The sequence below is a fragment of the Mustela nigripes genome, chromosome 6, assembly GCF_022355385.1.
Source record: "Mustela nigripes isolate SB6536 chromosome 6, MUSNIG.SB6536, whole genome shotgun sequence".
In the NCBI taxonomy this organism is placed as follows: Eukaryota; Metazoa; Chordata; class Mammalia; order Carnivora; family Mustelidae; genus Mustela; species Mustela nigripes.
The window spans coordinates 112,451,524-112,475,286 of record NC_081562.1 but is presented as its reverse complement, the minus strand read 5'-3'; the positions used below and the strand labels follow the sequence as shown (position 1 = coordinate 112,475,286).

At 43.2% G+C, this 23,763-nt stretch overlaps 1 protein-coding gene and 1 long non-coding RNA gene across 2 annotated transcripts in view; one reads left to right on the top strand and one right to left on the bottom strand.

Annotated features, from left to right (window-relative positions):
- Positions 1 to 23,763, top strand: part of LOC132020017 (prostaglandin F synthase 1-like) — a 147,081-nt gene that overhangs the window by 90,465 nt on the left and 32,853 nt on the right. The window lies entirely within an intron of this gene.
- On the bottom strand, positions 8,931 to 22,029 carry LOC132020854 (uncharacterized). Its single transcript, XR_009405115.1, has 3 exons — positions 21,705 to 22,029; positions 11,285 to 11,506; positions 8,931 to 9,861 (listed from the first exon to the last, which is right to left on the bottom strand). It is a non-coding gene; the product is annotated as an uncharacterized LOC132020854 (long non-coding RNA).

The window sequence follows — 23,763 nt, the reverse complement described above, 5'->3', positions numbered from 1 at the left end:
GCTGGGCATCCTGGGAGAGTGGGGTCCCTCATGCTGTGGGCCTTGTTCTTTTCCTCACTGCAGTGAGATGTCCCCCCGTGTGTGTCTGGGAGAGGAATTTAAGGCTAGGTGCAAGTGACCCCAGTCCAGGTTCTTGGGACTAAACACCTCAAATTCAGTCTTCATGCTGGGCATCCTGGGAGAGTGGGGTCCCTCATGCTGTGGGCCTTGTTCTTTTCCTCACTGCAGTGAGATGTCCCCCCGTGTGTGTCTGGGAGAGGAATTTAAGGCTAGGTGCAAGTGACCCCAGTCCAGGTTCTTGGGACTAAACACCTCAAATTCAGTCTTCATCAGGGCTCTGCTTTGGACAGCCAGGGACTCATCCAGATGGGTAGAGTCGTATATAATGACGAGGGAGCAGAAGTCAAACTACGGGCAAAGCAGAGCTGACACCCCACAAAGGACCCCCCTAAGGTGCGCTTAAGGGGGCGCTCAGGCGCTCCTGACTGCACAAGAACAAAGGCCAGGGAAAAACAAATGGTCAGCTGATAAAGATCCCAGTCCTGTAGGGCATGAAACTCCACTGTGGTTTGTCACTGTCTTAATGACTGACAAGAGAAACACAACCTTACTAATAGTCAGACCTCCTGGAACCTATAGACTTAATTTCCTGGAGCCCTAATGTTACCTTTGCCTTCAAAAGACAGAAAACCCTACAGGATCAGTCACCCCACGCACCCCCCCCCCCCCAGTGCAGCTCTTTCTACTTACAGGTCCTGTCCCCATGCTTTATTCAATACACCTTCTTGCACTGAAAACGTCTCCAGAATTCTTGCATGACTGTTGTGCTCAATGATCCCACATCGTATAACATGCTCAGTGACACTGTTAAATAACAAAATTCAACCAAGTAAATTCAAACATCCAATCGGCTTTATTACTGGATTCGTAAATCGGGCAGTGCCCCAGCCAGTCCGTAGAGACTGGCACATAATGGAAGGTTTTTGTAGAAGGAGGCTGGGGGAAAGAAAGTGACCGGCAAAAGAAAAGGATTGGTCCGGGTGAGGCCCTTTCCAGGAGGAGAAGAAGGAGAAGCCATCCTAGCCTGCGGATGACTCCACCCCACAAAGACGACCTAGGGTGGCGGACCCACGGCCTCAGACAGAGAAGTTCCCGAGGGACCTGTTAAAAGTCCCCGAGGGAGCCCCTTGTTGGGGGACTGCTAATAGGTTCTGTATGAAGCCCAGTCTGGGAACCCATCTACATGACACCGTTTTGGACCTGTGGTGGGTTTTCGTTTCTGTTTTTAACAGCGCGATACATTTTTTTCAGATTTTTTCATTCCCCAACTCTGAACGAGCCCTAAAACTGAGAAAGTCCAGCCCCCGGAGGCCGATCCGGGCTTGAAGGTGCTCTTGAAGCTGGCGTGAACATGACATACTTTGGGATGATGGTGATTGCAGTTAACACTCAACCACGGTGTTGTAGCACGGATAACGCATCTGGAGGGTCTCTGATGACGTCTCCCCGAAGTACACCGCTTCGGCATAAGGATTGTTTGGAGCTGAGAAGCGAGCACAAGAGTGGCTCTCTGCCAGCCCAGCCCCACCAGGAAGGACAGCAGGTTAATCCCCAGAGACACTTCCAGACCCTCATCAGCCTGGAGACCGGGCGTGAACACATAACCCCTCTGACTGGCGTCTGCCTCCCCTTGGTTCCCCAGAGGTTCCCCTCGATTTCCCTCCCTCCCTTGTCTTGGTCTTGTTCTTTCTTTATGAAACGTACCGTTCTTCTGCTAAAATGCTTTCTAAGCTTGAGTTCTAACCAACCTTCCGGTTACTCATTCCCGAGTTCCACCAGGTGGACGATGTCCCAGAGAGTTTTCAAGGGTGAAGAGAAAAAGTTACAACAATACCCCTGCCACGACACACACATTCTGTCCATGTTAGCGAACATCGCCACTATTTTTAAAGCATTTTGATTATGGCTGAATATTTAGCTCTTCTAAACACTCCTGCTCTGTGGTTAGAAGATGACCAGGAGACGTCTAGTCATCAGGACTGAGCAATGTGACACACCCCTGTATTAATCTGTCTAGCAAACATCTTCCGGGCTCCTGGTCCGTGCCTTGCACTGAGCTCAGCAGTAAGGATGAAATCTCAGATGGTGAACGAGTGCTCAAGGGGTATGAAATCTGCCTCACGTGAGACACGGGCAGTGAATCGCAAAGCTAGCGCCCAAGTCTGTACTCCCAGCTACAGTCCGCAGCACAGGACCTCCACCACGGTCCTAAGCGTATCTATGGCTCTGGGAATTGTCATCGGCGAAAAGGCAGGACAGTGTCATGGACAGCACATTGTTTTTAAATCCAGAAGATAGCAAAAACACAGCCTTCTAATGTCTCCCACACAAAACCATCTCAAGGATCTTGCAGGCACTGATGCATCCTCGAACATGCCTACTTTATGAATCAGGGAGCCGAGAGCAGGTCACACAGGTAGAAGGTGACAGAGCCAGGATGTACCCCCCGGGCCGTGTGGCTCACTAGCTTCTGGTTCCGGGAAAGGTAGCCCGTCACATTTCTGTTCTGCCCTGCTTATGCCACTGAAAAGCAGGAGCAGCTAAAAGGAAGCGGACCGTGTGGGACCCAGCCCTGAGGACTCACCCGTGGGCACAGACAACAAATCAGGAAATGAAGCAGAGAAGAAAGCTCCTTTCCCCAGCTTGGGGACTAGGAACGGACGGCACCCAGAAAATTGTTTGGCAGTTTCTTGACAAGTTAAACATGAATTTATCATAGAGGAATTCTGTCCTTATATGTTGGAGGCATCTCCCCAAAACAAACGAAAACTTATGTTTGAGACAGAGTTGGACGCAAGTGTGCATCGTGGAATGGTTATTTATAACAGCCCCAAAGTAGAAGCGATCCAAACACCGTTAACGGGTGAACGGAGAGACAATGTGGTCCATGTTATCATGGGACACTTCTCAATGTCGATGAATAAATCTCACAAATATTTTGGTGAGTGAAAGAAGCCCAACATAAAAGGCTACGTATTTATATAATATTTGTGGGAGAGGCCAACCTCGGCAAGCAGGAGGGAAGTTAGAGGTTGTGTTGAGCTGGGGTATGGGAGACAGACTTGCCTTCCAGCGGGCACGGGGGGAATTGGCGGGGTGACGGAAGGGCTCAGAAACAGGATAGTGGTGATGATTGCAAAACTCTATATTTACTGAAGCTCCTTGGAAATACATTTAGAATGGATGAATTTCATGATGCGTAAATTATACCTCAATAAAGCTGCTGGAAATATCAAATAGAGCTATTGGTACCACGATTCCTGTCGCTCCAGGATTGAGCTTAGCTTCCTGTGGCAGGACAATCAGGAACGACAATGGTCCGAAGTACAAGCACCTGTCTTGCAGACCCTACTCTTGGGTTTGGGGTAAGAGACTTGCTCTCCTTACGAGAATGTCTCATGGTTACTCTTTCGTGGACACTGGGGGCCTCCTCTCCTTTCTCATCTCGTGGAATTGTAACAAGGCCTGGGAAAGAAGAGAGCTCAAGGGTGCTGAAATCAGCTTGCATTTTGGTATTAAATGGTCAACTCCCCCATCTGAAGTCTGAGTGTCTTCATTCTGTGGCTTATCCTCCAGAAACCAGCACAAACTCCATGATTTAGGCTCTTAGGAGAACTGTGCTGAAGAAGGTAGGATCCTAGACCTGTCCCCACTCTGCTCTGTAAGTCCCCCACTCTGGCTGGTGGGCTCGTGAGAAGGGAGACACCAGAGCTCGCTTTCTGGTGCTGCACAGGGATGACATGTGAGGACAAATGAGTTCTTTTTATATTATGGATATTAACCCTGTATCGAATTTGTCAATGGTTTCCTCTATCGTGCAGGGAAGCTTTTAGTCCAGTGTGGTCCCACTGGTTTGTTTGTTTGTTTGTTTGTTTATTTAGTGGCTTGTGCTCTAAATGTCATATCCATAAAGCAACTGCCAAGACCAAGGTCAAGAAAACTTTTTCCTTATGTTTTCTTCTAGGAGTTTTATGGTTTCAAGCCCTACATTTAAGTCTTTAATCCGTTTTGAGTTAATTTTTGTGAGCATTGTGAGACAATGGTCCAGTTTAAATATATATTTTTTGGCTTCTGGTATCCAGTTTTCCCAGAACAATTCATCGAAGAGACTGTATTTTCTCCATGGAGAATTCTTGGGTCCCTTGTCAAATTTAGTTGTCTGTATATGTGTGGGTTTCTTTCTGGGCTCTCGATTCCTTTCCATCGGTCTATGTGTTTGTTTTTATTCCAGTACCATACTCTTTGGATTTTTATAACTTGGTAATTGAAATCAGGAAGTGCAATGTCTCAGCTTTGTTCTTTTCCCTCGAGATTGCTTTGGGTTTTTTTTTTTTTTTTTTTGGTGGTGGGGAGGGAAGTGTTTGTTTTTGTTCTCATGGGTCCATACAAATTTTACAATTGTTTTTTCTATTTCTCTAAGAAATACCATTGTAATCTTGATAGAGATTGCCTAGAATCTACTTTGGTAGATTTGTACTTTGAGTGCTATGGACATTTTACCAATAGTAATTCCTCCAATCCATGAACACAGGCTATGTTTGCATTTATTTGTATCTCATTCAATTTTTTTTTTAAATCAATGTCTTGTGGTTATCTGAGTACAGATCTTTCACCTCCTTGAGTAAATTATTTCATAAATATAAGATTGTTTTTGATGCTGTTGTAAATGTGATTATTTCATTTATTAATTTTGGGGATAATTCATTTTTAATGCATAGAAATACAATTGATTTTGCACATTCATGTTTGTATCTTCAACTGTACTGAATTTGTTGATTACTTCTAACAGTTTTTTGGAGTCTTTATGATTTTTCATATGTAAGATCATGTCATTTGCAAACAGAGACAATTTTACTTCCTTTTTTTCTGATTTAGATGCCTTTAATTTCTTTTTTCTTGCCCAATAGCTCTGGTTAGGATTTCCAGGACTGTTTTGAATAGGGGTGGTGAGAGTAGTACCCTGTCTTTTTCCTGATCGCAGAGGAAAAGATTTTGACTTTTCACCATTGAGTATGATGTGAGCTGTGGGCTTGTCATATATGGCCCTTTTATGTTGAGATATGTTCCCCCTATACCTAATTCGTTGAGAATTTTTATCATGAATGGATGCTGAATTTCATGGCCATGTGATTTTTATCTCTCATCTACTAATGTGATGTATCACATTTATTAGTTTATGTATATCAAACCTATCTTGCCTCTCAGGGATGACTCTCTCTTGATCATAGAGTATCCCTTTAATGAGTTGTGAATTTGGTTTGCTAATATATCCTTGTGAATTTTTGTGTCCATGTTCATCAGAGACACTGACCTATAGTTTTCTTTCCTTATTGTGCCCTTATGTGGCTTTAGTATCAGGGTCATGCTGGCCTCATAAAATGAGTTTGGGGGTGTTCTGTCCTTTTCAGTTTTGGGGAAGAGTTTGAGAAGAACTGGTGTAAATTCGTCTTTACATGTTTGATGGAGTTGCCTATGAAGCCATCTGTTCCTAAGCTTTCATCAGGAGGTTTTTGATTACTGGTTTGATTTTTATCCTCATTATTCATCTGATCAGGTTTTCTATTCCTTCATGACTCGGCCTCAGGAGCTTGCACTTTTCCAGGAATTTATCTGTTTCTCCCAGATTGTCCAGTGTGTTGATGTGGAGTTGTTCATAATGGTCTCTTACGATCCTCTGTATTTCTGTGGTATCTTTTTCATTTATAATTTTACTTAAGTAGGTTCTCTTTTTTATTGGTTAGTTTACTTAAAGTTTTGTCAATTTTGTTAACATTACTCTTAAAGGGCTGGGACCCCATCTCTTTGAAATGAAAATATCAGAGCAGACAGGTTTCTGTCTCTCTGGGGACCTTGCTCCAAGCTATAATTGCCTGTTGTCATAGAGCGTTCATTTTTCCTTTAGAAAAAGTCAATGAACTAGCCCATATGGTTGTCCCAGTTACTATACAAATTTAGAACTGAACTATACAATAATGCATTGCAAATGGTGGTATTAACCCTCTTACCTGAGGACAAGCTATCATTTATCTTGAAGATATATCTGCTTGTTTATATAAAAGGATGAGATTTCTTTCTATTTTTGTAATCTCATTAGCAGGTTACCTGTGAAGTTCACTGCGTTCTGGTTTATCCAGTAATAAAATCCAATAATAATACTCATCCAATAATCCAATAAGTCCAATAATAAAACCATTTGCTCTCTTTTCTGCATGCATGGAGAGGAGTTTTCTGTGTTGGCAGGAGATTTTGCTTTTAATTTTTCCCTGAATATCACTGAGGAGAATCTTGACAGTCCATGTCCCAAAGAAGGTAAAGGAAGATTGCCATATGGTGTAACCACAGGCCCATTATTTCTACCTTCAGTGTACATAATAAATGATACAGAGCTACCTTCCTCTTCCAGAGTCCTCACTGGGGACTATCCAGTAATGCCCAGGGACATGGAAATGTTGTACCCCTTTGTTCTCTTTCCTACCCTCATCTGAGTGAGCAATGTCAGTGTTGGCTCCTGGAACCATTTGGAGAGTTGAGAAAGCTCTCCTTCCTATAGAAGGCTAAAGGCAATGCATGGCATATCTCATTAGTACAGGGCATTGCATTCTGTAGGAAATCCAAGAGGAGTTGAGACTTTAACCTGCCTCTATATTTGGTTTCAGGAATTTCTGCTTTGCTGCTCTCAGAAATACCACCCTACCCCCTTTCAAAAAATTCTGCTGACTCACAGTGACCAGAGACTTTTGATGGCATGTTAGAACTGCTGAAAACACAAAACTAGCCTGTCGGTGCTCATTCGGAGCTGTTGGGCTGGCAGAAAGGGCTACTTAAGATGGCGAAAGTTCCCACCACAAGACCTGAGCTTGGACAGGAGAACAAAGGCCCAAGCAGGAATCTGAGACCCCCGCCCTGGGGTCCAGTGGACCAATGGGACCCTGACGAGCAGGCAAGATATCCGAATAAGGGAAACTTGCCAAAAGACCCCTGAGCTCCCCTCGAGACCCCTTAAAAGCCCCCTCCTCCCTGCCTTGGGCGCAACTTGCCCCACTCTGCTTTCCAGAGTCACAGAACCTTGCCTGAGGGTTCCCACCTCCTCCCGGTGCAACTTTCCTGGCTCCCCTTCTCCTGAGCCCTGAAACTTCACCGGAGAGAGCCTTTAATAAACCTTGCCTTGCACCCACCTCGCCTGGTGTTGTGTTTATCTCGCCGGGAAAAACTTTACAGGAGCCACACAGGTTCTCTCTTTCAATACCAGCTTTTTGGAAAGAAGCTCCTAAAATGAGGGCCATTCTTTTTTAAATCATTCTGGTTTTTTGGCTTTGTTTTGTTTTTGCAGTTGCTTTATAATGATTCTGAAGCTGGTGTCCACTTTTCCAGGAGACAGGAAATGGGTGACTGTCCAAGGATCTCTGGGTACACTTGAGTTTTTAGGGCTGATGGTTTAGTATGTTTGCATTTGGCACAGGGACCAGAGAAGGTACAGGAAAAGCATAAATGACAGTTGTAGAAGTACTCTGGAAACGGCGCAGGGAAGGGCTGAATCCCCTGCAGATACTTGGATAATTGAGGGCCGGAGCTGGGGAAACCCTCATCTCTCCCATCCCCCAGTGTGCATGGCTGCACAGAGGCAAAGACCTAGAGCCACGGCGGAGAGCAGACTGGAAATGACTTCTGTGTGAATATGCGTGTGAACAAGTTAAGAGTTGTGCTGAGCAAAATCCTTCCTCAAGAAAATATATCTGTACAATCTTTTTCAAATCCTTTTTTAGAAATTAAAAAATTTTTTTTTCATCTTTATATAGTCATATTCCATCCCTCCATTGTGTTTATCCTTATATATGTTTTTCATTCTTTAAGATTTTGGGAGGTAGTTTCTTCTAAGAGACCAAAATACTCCCCAAATTAAGTGGATGACCCTGTTCTAGTCACCAGTCATATATATATATATATATATGCATATATATATATATATATACACACACACATATGGTCTTCAGGGGGGTCTCCTCAGATCTTGTGGGGACCCCACTCACAGAGCAGTGGCCTGTGCCACGGATTACAGTTCAAGGTAGCCCCGAGGAGAGAGCTCACCCCTCGGCTCTGTCTCTGTAGCCCGCTTCCCTGCTCTAATACCTGCGAGCTCCGTGACACCCAGACACCCCTGATCCTTCTGTGACCCTACGGGACCTGAGGCCACACTGTCACTGCGTGGGCTTCACCCCAGTTTAGCCTCTGGAGCGATGTCCCTCAGTGGAGCAGACTTTTAAAAGTCCTGATTTTGTGCTCCGTTGCTCCATCGCTTGCCGGGAGCCGGCCCCTCCCACCGTGGTCTATCTTCCCATCGCTTTAGATTCACTTCTCCACCTGTCCTACCTTTCAGAAAGTGGTCGATTTTCTGTTTCTAGAATTGTTGCTCCTTTTCTCTTCGATATCCTGTTGGATTTGTAGGTGTTCGCAATGCTTTGATAGGCTATCTAGCTGATCTCCTGCTGCCTGATGTCCTCTCAGCCTGCTACTTCTCCACCATCTTGACTCCTCCCCTCAACACACCTTCTTTTTTTTTTTTAACTTTTTATTTCTTTTCAGCTTAACAGTATTTATTGTTTCTGCACCGCACCTAGTGCTCCGTGCAACCCGTGCCTCCGTAATACCCACCACCTGGTTCCCCCAACCTCCCACCCCCTACCCCTTCAAAACCTTCAGGTTGTTTTTCAGAGTCCATAGTCTTTCATGGTTCACCTCCCCTTCCAATTTCCCCCAACTCCCTTCTCCTTTCCATCTCCCCTTGTCCTCCGTGTTATTTCTTATGCTCCACAAATAAGTGAAACCATATGATAATTGGCTTTCTCTGCTTGACTTATTTCACGCAGCATAATCTCTTCCAGTCCCGTCCATGTTGACACAAAAGTTGGGTATTCATCCTTTCTGATGGAGGCATAATACTCCATAGTGTATATGAACCACATCTTCCTTATCCATTCATCTGTTGAAGGGCATCTTGGTTCTTTCCACAGTTTGGCGACTGTGGCCATTGCTGCTATAAACATTGGGGTACAGATGGCCCTTCTTTTCACTACATCTCAACACACCTTCTTTACCTGATTACTGAGAGCCTCTCCTCAGGCAGAGCTGTGGGTGCTTCCCATTGGAAGACTTTGGGTAAGTGCACATGGATGGGGTTAGTGCAAGCTCACAGAATAACAACTGCATCTCCATGAGGGGCATCATGCAGTATATTTATCCTTTAATTCTCTCTCAAACTCCCTGAAAATCACCCATTATTTCCTTTGTAATCCAACTGGTATATGGATTGATTTTTTTTTTTTTTTTTTTGGTCAGCTTTACTGAGGTGAAATTCACAAAAGTGGGAGATGCTGAATTTGGCAAACAGCAGTGCTGATTTGGAGTTCAGGAAGTCAGTCAGGGCTGGAGGTGAAGATTTTGGAGTCCTTGCTTTATGGGTGGTAATTAAACTCACAGAAATGGGTTAGCATTTCTGGGGACAAATTTCCAGTTTATTCTGGGAAGGATGAACTGGAGAGGACAGAAAAGTCAACAGTTACTTAAGGATCAGGCAAAAATGCATTGGTTAGGAGACTGAATATGAGTTGCCAAGTAGGGAGAGAGAACATGGTAGAAGCCAAAGTGGAGGGTTGAAAATGTTTGAGTGTGTCATGGGGCACAGGGGTGGGGGTGGTCTTGGTGAGGAGCTCCCACTCCAAACACGGATGAAAAGAGCCACTGGACTTCATGACGTGGGCTGCTTGGGAAAGCCACAGGAGCAGTGGCAAAGCAGTGAGAGAGGACCTGAGAGGAGAAGCAAAGAAGTGGAGAGTGAGGAGAGGAATTAGTCATAAGTAAAAGACATTTTAAAATAATGTCCAACACCCAAAAACCAAATAATCCAGTCAAGAAATGGGCAGAAGACATGAACAAACATTTCTCCAAAGAAGACATTGCAATGGCCAATGGTCACATGAAAAATGCTCAACACCACTTGCCAATAGGGAAATACAAACAAAACCATAATGAAATACCACCTACACCTGTCAGAATGGCTAAAATTAACAAGACAGGAAACAACAAATGTTGGCAAGGATGCAGAGAAAGGGGAACCTACTTATATTGTTGATGGGAACGCAACATTCCCAGAGTACAGCTACTCTGGAGAACAGTATGGTGGTTCCTCAAAAAGTTAAAAATAGAACTACCCTACGACCCAGCAATTGCACTACTTCATATTTACCCAAAAGATACAGGTATAGTGATCTGAAGAGGCACATGCACCCCAATGTTCATAGCAGCAATGTCCACAATATCTAAACTGTGGAAGGAGCTGAGATGTCCTTTGACAGATGAATGGATAAAGAAGATGTGGTATATATATAAAATGGAATACTACTCAGCCATCAGGAAGGTTGAATACCTACCATTTACATTAATGTGAATAGAATTAGAGGGTATTATGCTGAGTGAAGTAAGTCAATCAGAGAAAGACAATTATCATATGGTTTTACTCATATGTGGAACATAAGAAATAGTGCAGGGGATCATAGCAGAAGGGAGGGAAGGCTGGGAAGAAATCCGAAAGGAAGACAAACCATGAGAGACTCTAAACATGAGGAGGTTGCTGGAGGGGAGGTCAGTAGGGAGATGGGGTACCGGGTGATGGGCATTAAGGAGGGCATGTGATGTGATGAGCACTGGGTGTTATATGCAACTGGTGAATTACTGAACACTACATCTGAAACTAATAAGGTACTATATGTTGGCTAATTGAATTTTTAAAAATTCCATATGCTGCCAATTTTCAAACACTATGATATTGTGAAGTTTTATAGCCCTTTTGTGAAAGAGCTTGAAAATGAGGCAAGAAACCATTCACATACTTATACTCTTCATCGTCGAGGAATCTATTTGCAGAAAATAATTAAAAATGTGTTAAAATATGTCCTCCTGCCCTTCCTTCCTTCCCATTGTCTTCCTCCTCCTCCTTCTCTCTCTCTCAATTTATTTGTGAAATAAACTAAGACTTTTTTCATTTAAATTTTTCTACGGAATTGGTTTTACTGACGGATCCCTGTGTTACAATTTGACATGTTGCTCTGTCTTTTGTGCTTCCTGTAAACTGGAGGTTAGGTCTAAAGCCATAATCACACACATGTCATCAGTAATCCATGGGTGCTAACAGATTGGATGTTTTCCCACCCAGTGCAGTTGCTGTTCTTACCCATGAGCAAAGGGTCACCATTTTGGTCAGCAGAAGCATCCTCCTTCTCTTCATCTTCCCCATCTTCTTTACTCTCAGGACTGTAGATGTTCTAGGATGCATTTGTAGTTTTGGTTCGGACCAGGAATCATCCAGCTTTCTAAGAAATCTTGGTTACTTTTAGTAGGAGAGGGCATGTAGAGGCCACAACCTGAGCATACTGGTTTGTCATCATCTTAAACACTAATTAAAAAAAAATAAGAAGTGGAGCACCTGGGTGGCCCAGTCAGCTAAGCCCATTCTTGATCTCAACTCAGTCTTGATCTCAGGGTTGTGAGTTCAAGGCCTGCACTGGGCTCCACATGGGGTGAAGAATGCCATGCTCCTCCAACAGTACTAACATCACAGTTTACAATTGTGTTAGGATAAAAATAAATAGAATCCAGGATGGACTCATTATGATGCAGTCATTATTAGCAGAATCCTTTCTTCTCCTGATTTTGAAAAGAAGGAAAGACAAACCATTTTCACAGGCCCCCCAGAAGTAGAGTGGACTGTGGGAGCTGTGCCTTCTGTGTCTAATGAGGGAGTTCACAAGGCAGTTTAAAGATAAGGGGGAAAAGATTTTAGTTACAGAATAAGAATTTAGTTTTGAAAGAAATATCATAATACTGGTTACTGAACAAGTATTCTCTTAAGCTATAAATTAAGAGGACAGTAATCACGTTTTGTAGGTATGATAATTTAGGTGTACATCGATCCCAGGACCCTGAGGATCTCCTCAGTATACTGGGAGTTCCTTAATAGAGGGGCCCTGAGCTGTCGAAGGAGCTCCTTATATGTTTGCTGAATGCATGCATACAAAAAATTTCAAAAGGCAGCAAAATCCTCCCTGTGACTGTTCTCACCATCTAGGGGCCGGTTCCACCTGGGGATGAAGTGACCACAATAGTTGAGCCCTAATACTTATCTCTCTTGTAAAATGCAACCTAGAACAGGATCTGCGTCACTTTGGAGTTTGTACTGCAGGTGCGCGGGCACTGGGTGCGCAGGTGAGCTCTGCTCGGGGCTCGGGAGCTTCAGTGCACGTGAGCGCTGGGGGACAAGGTGGGAGGGATGGGGGCAAATGTGGCTGCAGACTTGGGAGATTTTAGCCCGGCGTTCCTGCCTACCCAGAGAAACCCCCTGGGAGCTTGGGAGGCAGAATTGACAAGTTCATGTCCCTCCATCTCTTTCAGTGCTGTCGATTATCCTCATAACCCATTTTCCGAAGAATACTGACCATGACCGATCACCATTGACTCTACCAGAATTTCTCACTTCCAGGGCTCAGAGAGGACTTCTGTTCATGGTGGAGGTGATTAAAAGCAGTGCCTGTGGCTTCAGGCTGCTTCTCTGTCGGTCTGTCTTTCTTTCTTTCTTTTAAATGAAATAATAAAGACTTCAAAATAAGCATTTTTTCCGGATAACTAAAATGATCCATAAAAATTACAGAAAATTGGGGAAATAAAGACAAAGGATAGAGAATACAGATAACCTATAATTATCCCATTTAAAAACACTTAACTTTTAAAAAAGTAAAAAAAGGAATTTAACTTTTGATGCATTTTCCTTCATGATTTTCCTATACATGTATGTGTTTATTTACAAAATTGAAGTAATCCTCAATATACATACTGTATAATTTTTTTTAGTTAGCCTAAGTCTTTTTCTAAGATATTAAAATATTATTTTCAAAGTTCCACTATTGTATTTGGCTTGTGGTAAGGTGATACATTTCAGTAATTTATTTAATTTCTCAATCGTCTGCCTGTGTTTTGGCGTCATGATAAGTTCTTGTGTATTTTTGCCTTTCATCTGTTTACTCATGCAGCACACCTTATTGAACATCCTTTATTTATTGTTTTATCCATAAATAAGATGGATGAGAATGAAATTAAAGTGAGAAATGTCTTGAGTTTATAGTCTAGTGGAGGAAGAATTACTTGAGTGAAATAAGGCGTATTTGGTTGTTAGAGATGGGTAAGTGGGAGATAATTCTGCAGTCTCTCACGTTTCTGTACTCCTCAGAAACAGAGGCACTGACTGCCCCTCATTCCACAGTATTTTTTTCAAGAAGTTCGTACAGCAAATGGTCTTGGAGTATAGAGATCGTGAACCCCACCAGAGAAATGGAAGGCTGCTCACTGCCTAATAATACTAAAAAAATATTTCCCTCCAGAGAAAGGGCAGGGATGGTTAGTGCCTACTGTCCCTGATCCAGGTTCCCTAGACTCAAGATTTTTTCTCCCATAATTCTATCCACTGTGTGTTTACGTATCACCTGGTCCCCTTCACTTCACCTTGTGGAAATGGGGGCTCAGCACAACAAACCTTACTGTGGTAAAGATTTTTTGCAATATATACATCTATCAAATCCTCATATGGTAAACCTTATGCTTATACAATGTTATATGTGAACCGTGTCTCAACAAAGCTGGAGAAGATGCTGTTACTTTAGCTTATAGCTTTCACTGGGAGTGATAAGCTGTACTTATTCAACCAACATCCATGAAACCAGGGCAAGCGAATTTGTTAGCTTGCAAATCCATCCTTGACGGTTCTTGACAGGGATTTGAAGAAGAATGAAGCAGGGAAGGAGAATTGTAGTGGTGGAGAGAGGGGAGTGTTTCGTGCCACTACAGTATGGTCAGAAAAGACTGGGCTGAAGAGGGGACTCTAGAGCAAAAATTAAGGCAAGAGAGTGAGCTCTGTGGGAATGTGAGAGAGGATGCCTGGACATGAACCCAAAAGTGCTAAGGCCAATAAGAAAGAGTATTCCTGCAATATTTAAGTGACAGTAAATGGGCTGGAATGTCAAGGAGGAAGAAGATCCTGTTTCAGGGCTCCATGGAAAAATTAAGATAAGAGGGAAGCCTGGGTGGCTTGGTTGGTTAAGTGTCTGCCTTCAGCTCAGGTGATGATCCCAGAGTCCTGGGATCGAGTCCTGCATTGGTCTCCTTGCTTAGCAGGGGACAAGCTTCACCCTCTGCCTCTACGCCCCCTGCTTGTGCTCTCACTCTGATAAATAAATAAATAAAATCTTTTTAAAAGTTAAAAAATTAAGAAATAATGTTGGCTTAGACCATAACACGAACAGTAAATGTGGTCAGAAGTTGTTAGAATATGGATATATTTTATGGGTAGAGTCAACAAGGCTGTCTAACATATTGGACATATGGTGAAGGGACAGAAGAGTCAAAGCTGACTCCAGACATTTTCAGTTAAGGAACTGGGCAGAAGGAGTTGCTTTCTTCTCAAAGGAAGATGATGTAGGAGCGGCAGATTTTTGTGGGAAGAAGACAAGCTCAATTTTAGACATGTGTGTTTGAGATGCCTATTAGATATCCAAGTGAAGAAACCATGCAGAGAGTTGAACATACAAGTCTACAATTAAGGGAGAGATCTAAACCAAAAATATATATTTGGGATTCATCAAAATACGTTTGCTGCTTAAAGCCTTGGAAGGAGCTGGTCAGAGACTAGATCACGTGAGTGAGTGTAAAGAGAAGCACGAGGAGGGATCCCATGAAGAGATGTGTAAGGAAAAAGTGGAGGAGATGGGAAAGCAGGCTGAGAAGGAAGGGCCAGTGAGGTGGTCGGGGTGGGGGGGGAGGAGATTTTTCTGTTCTGGAAGCAAAGAAGGAAGAGTTTTAAGAAGAGTCAGATACTACTAACAGTGTAGATAAGACAAGGACTGAAAATGGACCACTGGATTTGGCAACTGACCTTATTCAAGGTCAAGAGCAGTATTGTTCTTTTTTTTTTTTTTTTTTAAAGATTTTATTAATTAGTCTGAAAGAGCACTGATAGGAGGAGGGGCAGAGGGAGAGGGAGAAGCAGACTCCCCACTGAGCAGGGCGCCTGATGCTCATAAGAGCAATCTAGTAAACAGTGAACATTGACGACCCAGGAGAGGAGCAGATCTGCTAGAATCATGTCTGTATCAGTTTCCTGTTGCTGCTATAACAAATCACCACAAACTCTGGACTTGAAATGACATAGATGTATTGTCTCACACTTCTGGAGTTCAGAAGTTCAAAACTGGGTTCAATGGGCTAAAATCAAAGTGCTGGTATGGCTTCATTCCTTCTTGAGGTTGTAGGGGAAAATCCATTTCTTTTCTTGTCCAGCTTCTCAAAGACACTATCTTCCCTTTTCTCGTGGGCTCTTCCTCCATTCTGCAATGCCAGCCTCATAGCATCTTTGAATCTCCTATTTATGCTTCTGTACCCACGTCTGACGGCAACCCTGCCCTGTCCCACTGACATTCGGCCTCCCCAAATATTCGAGGAAAATCCCCTCATCCCATGATCCTTAATCACATTTTAAAAGTTCCTTTTGCCACACGCGGTGGCATATTCACGGACTGCAGGGATTGGGGCATGGACATTTTTGAGGCCACTATTCAGTCTACTGCATTACCTCTGTGCTTAATTTGAGGCAACTAAACCCTAATTTCCTAATCCTTCCAATAAAATAATTATACCATCAGGTTCCAAGTTCTGAAGCTCTAGAATTTTGCCCCAATATCAAGTGGAAAGCCACATTAATAATAATAATAATAATAATAATAATAATAAACTTTCTCTTTTAAGGTTGGCATCATTTTGACCCCATTATCTTACCTACTTCTTGGCAACACTCCCTTTGTTCTCTTAGTTTATAATTCCTTCCCAGGATGTGTTGACATCATCCTTGTTCACACAGATGATGCAAGCTTCTCACTTTTCTTGATGTTCTCAACTCAAGAGAGTCTCTCCTTGTACTGAGACCAACTGATCACTACCCCCATGATGACTGCTTTAACTATGGCGTCTGTGAAGCCCTCACGCTGACGTGATCCACACCGGTCCCTTCTCTTACCCTGTGGTTTCCCCTGCACCTCCATCCGTCAAGTTCTGATGACGCACAGGAGCAGCCTGTGAGTCCCTTCCCTTTCCATCCTTGGGCTCCCATAGGAGATTACATATTCAGATTAGGCTAAAGGGCTACCCTAAGTTAAAATTTATCAGATGTCATACATTCTTTCTACATTTCTGCCTCCTGGCTCGTTCATGTATCTGTCCTTGTATCAACCATACAAGGCAAGTCTGCCTACAGCCAAGACAATTGCTCTGCTTTTCTTTTATCTAAAGCTGAGACTCCAACCCCACCAGAGACTCTTAATCTTCTTCTCTGTAGTGAAGCCTCGGTGTCAGTACGTTGTGAAAACTCAGTACACAATGGTATTGGGTGATATTAAGCTAAATAAGTATGCAGAAGATGCAGTGGTCCCCTCAAAAGCCTTGGATTTCTCCTTCACTTATCTTGAGGTTGCATTTGGGATGCCTTTTGTTTTTCCTATGGAACCCCCTGCATGACGCAACAGTGAGTGAAGTGGATTTTACTTAAAATTCCATGGGTTCTGGATGTCATCAAACACCATACCTAACATTTCGTAAAGTTTCTCTGTTTTTTTCTCTCCCAATTCCCCGCAGGGCAATAGCAGGGCCTCACATCCTCTCTACGCCTGACCTCTCTTTCTTACCCTTCTGCACACACAGCTTCCCATTTTCCAAAGCAGTGTGTACCTGGCCTTTGGCCTGCACTCTCCTTACCATGCATCTTTGCCAAGTTCAACTGCAAACTTTTGTTTGCCCAGAACCCATTAAATGGAACAGGGCCCTTCGTAGGGAGAAGTACTACTAGCCACATAATTTTATTTATTTTTTAAACCGTGTCACCCTACCCTTTGCTGGACAAACATTTGCCGTCTCTGTACACTGAAAGTTCTCACCTAGGGAGTGAGTGAGGAGAAACTGAAAGCAATGATTTTTTTGTGGCAACCCTGCATTACTCATTCATGACTCAGAGGCCCCCTGTTATCTCCTTTCTTTCCTGCATTCCTCCTTCCCCTCTCCTCCTTGTCTCACGCCCCTGTCTCAGCCCTCTCCTAGGGGACTAGGAGATGCTCAGGTCTCTTCACAATTCACCCGTTCAGCCTGATTGTATATAGCTGGGGAAAGTTGGAATCCACACCAGTTCCATGAACCCAGACTCGTCAAGCAAATGCCGGTACAGATCCGCCAGTTTCTCCAGGGGCCCTGGGAGCTCGAGGATTCTGACTGGTTGCCGGATGACTAGGGGGATGTTCAGCCTGGGCCCCATCCTCCAAAGTTACATGGGTTCTCTTTCGGGGGCTTGTGGTCCAGGACACTGAACTTACTTCTCTATCTTCATTAAAGCTGTAATAAGAAATTCTACCTATCCTGTTCTTTTGGAAATTCTACCCAGTACTATTCTATGCTAATTCTTGCAGATAGCTCACAAATACTCATTATTTATAAGGCAATCCTAAAACAGCCTCCCGTTTAGTAATAAATGCAAAAACATCTGGAAAGGACTTAGCTTAATAGCACATTGTGACACTCAGAAGTTGGTAAATATTCTTGCTAATATTTTATTAATATAGAAGAGAATGAAGACAACAATAAGGAAATAACGCAAAGAGAAAGAGAGAATGGTGATCAATTGGTAACTGCTATAAAAAAGTAGATATTTCAATAATAGGCCATCATTTTTCTATCACATTTTATTCTGGGTCACTACTCTGTATAAAGATCTCCTTACTCTACAGTAAGCCGTTTCGACAAGGGACCTGACTCTTATGTGACATTCTTTCCATTTCTGATATGTTGCCAATGGTGGGCAGTGGATAAGTAATGAATGAATTTTAAAAATGGGAAGTAAAGTTGCTATCAGTAACACTTATCACCCTAAAGTAGGTATTAGTGCCAAGCAAGTGGCTGGACTTGTCCTATTCAAAAGAAAGCAGAATCAGCCTCTTCTTCCGCTGAGTATTTGAAATAAAAAGGGACAGGCTCTCTGCCATTGCTCTGCTGACAGATGTCACTCAGGTGAGGAATATGATTGAATATTTGACTCTGCATGTTCTCTGTATTCTGTTCTTGGCAGGGAATAGGAGTTGAATAATTTCATTATTACTTTTTAAAAGCCACATTTCTTATAAAGTCATGTGTGTGAAAGGAAGAAAGATAGACTTCACAATGAGCCACATAGTGAAATCTTTACTTTTTTTTGGAAACTTCATTGATTTATTCGAGAGAGAGAGAGAGTCATTGAGCCAGTAACACACGATGTTCGCTCCCGTTTGGTGCAGCTGGCCCCATAACCGTCCTCGCCTAATGAATATCAACACTGGGGCCTTGGACTCCGACCTTCACCCTGTGTGTGTGTTGCGAGCAGTTTGGGAACATCTCAGCTGTCGGTAAGCAGACACATCAGCTCAGGGTCAGTCCATGCTGTTTAGTGCACACTCAGAGCGAAATCCAGAGGTCAGGAGGGAGGGCACTAAGCCTTTGTCACTTTTGGTAAATATTAAAGAACCGTTTTCCCTAAAGACTCTTAGCAACTCCAGCCTGTGTCTTGTCTGTTTTGTTTCTTTCTAACTAATTAGAGCCCCAAACTGGTTTGCCCAGAGTTTGGGCTTGGGGTGCAGAAGAAGGTACGTAAGATGGCACAGTGACCCGGATGTTCCTGGGGTGGGGAGTTTTCAGCCTCCAGGAAGCAGCAGCTGGCAGGTACTCAATAGTCAGTGTCCCCCGGGCCCTTTCAGGGACAGGGTGAGGAATGGCATTTGGTCCAGACAGAGGCACACTGAAAGGACGACAAGCAGCCCGTGGGCTCCATGCAGCGGTGCACAGAGCAGAGGGAATGAGGCACATCCCATGGCCCCAGCAACCCAGATATGGGAGGGGAACCCACCCCAGAGGATGCGTAGGACTCGGGTGGACAGAAGGCTGAGGAAGGCGTTGAGCGCACGTCTGTTGGGAAATGGTGGCAAATGCCTCTTTTGATATTTCGACCCTGCAGAAGAAGGGCAACTCCCCACAGCGTTTTATCAAAGAACCAGAGTGGGCAGGAGGGGCTAGACCGTCATGTGAATGTAGGTAATAGCAGTAACTTGCTAGGGTAGTTTGGCGGGAAGTCAAGGGAACCACTCATTCACTGGTCACGTTGTGCTTGCTAAGAACAAAAGTGTAGCTAAGTGCATTTTAGAGATTTAACTGGCTTAATTAAACTACTCATAAATCAGGCAGCGTCCCCTCTAGCAAACAGAAAGGAGCTCCAGCAAGCTGCAGAAAAGCGAGAGTTTTTCAATGAAGAGAGGGCACAGAGAAAAAGGGAATCATTAACAAAGAACCAATTGTTTTAGGCAAGGTCGCCCTCCTAACAGGAATGGAAGGGTCTAGTGACCGGGCAGTTCCCACGTTGACCAGTTAGAGATCACATTCCTGAGGGGTTGAAACTGCGGTTAGGTAGGGTAGTAAGTCTTGATTTACTGCCTTGGGGCCTAACCCAAGTGACTCCATGATGCCCTGTGGATTTATTACCATGCCCATTAATTCCACATTTATCTAATTTTCTTAGGTCCAAAAAATATTAACTTGATATACTTGATCCCTTTAAACATTTCAAACACTAAATCAGGCACACCTGCAAATACAAAACACAAACTATTCCTAAGCCATTAAATATTTTTGATAAAGGCAATATTTCTATGGCTAATACATTTAATAACTTTGGTTCTCCTAAATTTTGAAGCACCATTTGAAAATGTGTGCATGCTAACTAGCATACTGCTTCCAATAAGTGTTAATTTTTAGGAACAGCTTTTACAAAAAATGTACATTTATTTTCTATGATTTTTAAGAATATGTTAACTTTTAGGAACACCTTTTACAAAAAATATACATTACTTTCTATAGTATTTATTTTTTAAAGATTTTTTATTTATTTATTTGAGAGAGAGAGAGAGGGCAGGAGCAAGGGGGAGGGGCAGAGGGAGCTGGAGAAGGAGACTCCCCACTGAGCATGGAGCTGGAAGGAGAGCTCCATCCCAGGACCCTGGGATCATGACCTGAGCCGAAGGCAGAGGCTTAACTGACTGAGTCACACTGGTGCTCTGTAATTTCTATAATATTAAAGAATACAGACTTAATCATATCATCGTAAGGAACCAGATTTTTATGTCAGATCACTTTGTTAAAACTTGGGACAGTCAGGGACAATGAAAGAACTTTGAGATGGAAAGTCATTCAAGACCCAGGTGTACTGTCCAGTGCCAGTACCTCATCTCCTGCTTCCTCTCATAAACACATTTGTCTGTCATAACCACTGAGTTTTCTAAAGCCATGCTCTTTAGCTGGGACCTAACCAACAAGCTATGCAGCCCCCAGTACTTCCTACAATGACTCCACCTTTTAAAATTAGAGGACGCCATGTTTGTTCTCACATGTTAGTTTGTATATGTAGGACTATGACATAATCTTGTGTCTTTAAAACATAGCACATAATTATTGGAATCAAATTCTTTACATAGGCTGAGATTGATTCTCTCTTATTTTTTATAATGTCTCATTGGGCTGTTTTTTGTGGTTTTTTTTTTAGTCAGTTTACTGAACTCCATCTTTAAAAGTTGCTCCCCTGGAAAGATCAGTGTATATGAGGAAGGCAGCGAGGGAAACTCCCTAGGCCTACTTCAGGCAGTAAAGAGATAAGGAGAAGATGCAAAAAGTTAAGAAACTACATTGTCTAATGAATTCACAACTGTTTACGGAGGGAGGCCAAATTTTAATAATATAGAAAAAGCTGGACTTCTGGTCTCCAGTCTCACAGGTTGCAAACTTGGAAGTCATTACTCCCATCCTCGTAACAAGCAAAAAGGTAAACTAAAATTCTGCATCTCTTAGATCCACCAGAAAATTGAAGTCACTGGACAAATGGAAGATCCCCAAATTGGAGAGACAGGTGGACATAGAGCATCATGACGCACCAGAAGCAGGAGAGTAACACAGGCAGGTGGACCGACATTAATGAATGTTAAAACTTACTATAAAAGCTCCAGCAATCAAGATGGTATGGTGGGGGGGGGGAGTCAAGATGGCGGAGAAGTAGGAGGCTGAGACTACTTCAGCTAGCAGGAGATCAGCTAGATAGCTTATCTAAAGATTGCAAACACCTGCAAATCCATCGGCAGATCGAAGAGAAGAAGAACAGCAATTCTGGAAACAGAAAAACAACCACTTTCTCAAAGGCAGGACCGGCGGAGACGTGAATCCAAAGTGACGGGAAGATAGACCCCAGGGGGAGGGGCCGGCTCCCCAAAGCGGCGGAGCAACGGAGCACAAAATCAGGACTTTCAAAAGTCTGTTCCACTGAGGGACATCGCTCCAGAGGCTAAACCGGGGCGAAGCCCACGCGGGGTCAGCGTGGCCTCAGGTCCCGCAGGGTCACAGAAGGATCGGGGGTGTCTGAGTGTCGCAGAGCTTGCGGGTACTGGAACGGGAAAGCCGGCTACAGAGACAGAGCCGACAGTAAGCTCATAGCTCGGGGTTACCTTGAACCAGTCGCAGGCTCGGTGAGCTCGGAGCGCGGCAGGAGGTCAGGCAGACGGGAGTAACTGGGCGCTTTTCTCTGAGGGCGCACTGTGGAGTGGGGCCCCGGGCTCTCGGCTCCTCCGGGCCGGAGACCAGGAGGCCGCCATTTGTATTCCCGTCCTCCGGAACTCTATGGAAAGCGCTCAGGGAACAAAAGCTTCTGAAAGCTAACCAGAGCGGATTACTCAGCCTGGCCCCTGGTACAGATGGTGCAATTCTGCCTGGGGCAAAGACACTTGAGAATCACTACACCAGGCCCCTCCCCCAGAAGATCAACAAGAAATCCAGCCAAGACCAAGTTCACCTACCAAGGAGTGCGGTTCAATACCAAGGAGAGCAGCAGAATTCCAGAGGAGAAGAAGGCAAAGCACGGAACTCATGGCTTTTTCCCTGTGATTTTTTTTTAGTCTTGCAGTTAATTTAATTTTTTTCTTTTTCATCTTTTTTCTCTTCTTCTGCTAAATTTATTTTTAACTTTTACCCTTTTCTTTTTTAACGTTTTTAAACTAGTTTATCTAATATATATATTTTTTCTTTTTTATATTTTTCTTTATTTGTTTTCTTTTTTTAATTCTTTTCTTTTCTTTTTTTTTTCCATTTTTTCTTTCTTTCTTTTTGAACCTCTTTTTATCCCTTTCTCCCCCCTCACGATTTGGGATCTCTTCTGATTTGGTTAAAGCATATTTTCCTGGGGTTGTTGCCACCCTTTTAGTATTTTACTTGCTCCTTCATATACTCTTATCTGGACAAAATGACAAGGCAGAAAAATTCACCACAAAAAAAAGAACAAGAGGCAGTACTGAAGGCTAGGGACCTAATCAATACAGACATTGGTAATATGTCAGATCTAGAGTTCAGAATGACAATTCTCAAGGTCCTAGCCGGGCTCGAAAAAGGCATGGAAGATATTAGAGAAACCCTCTTGGGAGATATAAAAGCCCTTTCTGGAGAAATAAAAGAACTAAAATCTAACCAAGTTGAAATAAAAAAAGCTATTAATGAGGTGCAATCAAAAATGGAGGCTCTCACTGCTAGGATAAATGAGGCAGAAGAAAGAATTAGTGATATAGAAGACCAAATGACAGAGAATAAAGAAGCTGAGCAAAAGAGGGACAAACAGCTACTGGACCACAAGGGGAGAATTCGAGAGATAAGTGACACCATAAGACGAAACAACATTAGAATAATTGGGATTCCAGAAGAAGAAGAAAGAGAGAGGGGAGCAGAAGGTATACTGGAGAGAAATATTGGGGAGAATTTCCCCAATATGGCAAAGGGAACGAGCATCAAAATTCAGGAGGTTCAGAGAACACCCCTCAAAATCAATAAGAATAGGCCCACACCCCGTCACCTAATAGTAAAATTTACAAGTTTTAGTGACAAAGAGAAAATCCTGAAAGCAGCCTGGGAAAAGAAGTCTGTAACATACAATGGTAAAAATATTAGATTGGCAGCTGATTTATCCACAGAGACCTGGCAGGCCAGAAAGAGCTGGCATGATATCTTCAGAGCACTAAACGAGAAAAACATGCAGCCAAGAATACTATATCCAGTCAGGCTATCATTGAAAATAGAAGGAGAGATTAAAAGCTTCCAGGACAAACAAAAACTGAAAGAATTTGCAAACACCAAACCAGCTCTATAGGAAATATTGAAAGGGGTCCTGTAAGCAAAGAGAGAGCCTACAAGTGGTAGATCAGTAAGGAACAGAGACATACAGTAACAGTCACCTTACAGGCAATACAATGGCACTAAATTCATATCTCTCAATAGTTACCCTGAAAGTTAATGGGCTAAATGCCCCAATCAAAAGACATAGGGTATCAGAATGGATAAAAAAACAAAACCCATCTATATGTTGCCTCCAAGAAACTCATTTTAAGCCCGAAGACACCTCCAGATTTAAAGTGAGGGGGTGGAAAAGAATTTACCATGCTAATGGACATCAGAAGAAAGCAGGAGTGGCAATCCTTATATCAGATCAATTAGATTTTAAGCCAAAGACTATAATAAGAGATG